Source organism: Schistocerca americana, chromosome 3 (assembly GCF_021461395.2).
Source record: "Schistocerca americana isolate TAMUIC-IGC-003095 chromosome 3, iqSchAmer2.1, whole genome shotgun sequence".
Taxonomy (NCBI): domain Eukaryota; kingdom Metazoa; phylum Arthropoda; class Insecta; order Orthoptera; family Acrididae; genus Schistocerca; species Schistocerca americana.
The window spans coordinates 909,076,630-909,078,298 of record NC_060121.1 but is presented as its reverse complement, the minus strand read 5'-3'; positions in this window follow the sequence as shown (position 1 = coordinate 909,078,298).

Genomic DNA, 1,669 nt, shown 5'->3' with positions numbered 1-1,669 from the left:
ATACCATATTAGCTAGGGTTCCTTGTGGTTGCCACACACATGGTACACAAAGTAAGCGTGTACCCCCCTGAGGATTAATGTAATTATACCCTCAGGTGTTACAGATTACAGCAATGGAATGAAATGTATCACGGAAAACTTTCTTTGTAATTCAAAAATCTTTAAAAATAAATGTTTTAAGTACAAAATTAATCACTGAAATGCGTGTCCTGTAGCGCTAAATGTGCATCTTGTTGTAAGATAATCTCTGTGGAAGTGTCGTAGTTATTTTCCTCGGAAAGCTAAGTTCTGCAGAAGCCAATGTACTTACCTCATGATAAACAAAAGTGAAATGCTTTGCGTAGAGATATCTTAGTTATTACGCTTATTGTTGTGATGATGAAAGTACTGTGCTGTAACGTATTGTTGTGCTATGGAAAAGGCTGTCTCCTTGTAGCTATACCACAAAAGTTACTAATAAAACATGTTTTGATTTCCAGAAGAATTCAGAAAAACTGTGCAGATATAAAACAGATACACCGCAAAAGCAACATTGTAAATTGTCACTCATTAGTAGCGTCGTGATAAAACCGTGTAGTTGTCACTGAAACTAACCACTGTGTCGTCTGGTATCTCACAGAAAGTACATTAAACCCAGAATGTATTTTCAAGTAAACCAAAATGTTGCATTAAAATCTCATTAGCAGTACCAGTATGTGTCCTAAGTATGTAAGCCTGATAGTCGTTACATAATCGTGCAACTAACAAGCAAGAATGTACAAATACAACACTGTGTCGTCTGTTCACTATAACAATGCATTCGTAATTTCTGTTTAAAAATGTTCCCTAGTTTCTAGACTGGATATTTAACTTCAAACATTGTTGCATGTTAACAGTTTCTTAAGTCTGACAAAGCATACTAGAAATGTGAAGTGAAAAGTTTTATGGCAAAGACAAAGTTAAAAAGCAGATTATCTTTCAATAAACGGTTTTACATGTGAAATGTGGTGTAAACCTTTACTCTTCCTAGTATGCAGAGTTTCAACTTCAACGCAATTATCATGTGGTATACGACGGATTCTGTAAGGTCCATGGTAAACTAGAAAGAATTTGTGACCCAAGTGTTTCTTCTTATGTGACAATGAATGAGCTTTAATGAGAACTTTCTGACCAATATAAAATTTCTTTGCATTTGCTTTATCGTGTAGTTTTCTCCTTTTGTCTGCTGCAGATTTAATATTTTTAAGAGCCAAATCAATTATGTCTTTGTGTCGAAGTTTACGTGTATTCGGGAAAGGTACAAGCTCTCTGATTCTGTTCGGTGGTTCTTCATTCTTCAGTACAAGAATAGGTGGTAAAGCAGTGGAATCATGAGGCATTTCATTCAGCACATTTTGAAATAAGTGTAAATATCTGTCCCAATGCTGATGCTTTCTGTGACAATAAAGTCTGCAAAGCTTATTGATTTCTTTCATAATCCTTTCAGATGGGTTGCAATGTGGTGAGTACAATGAAATAAAAACAGGTTTGATTTTATGATTCCGAAGCGTGCGTGACCAAACAGCAGATCTAAATTGCGGTCCGTTATCTGAAATGACTTTAGCAACGTGGCCAACTTCACGTAAGAAATTTTTAACAAAGGCGTTGGATACCGATCGTCCAGTGGCTTTACGTAACGGAGTGAAAGAAA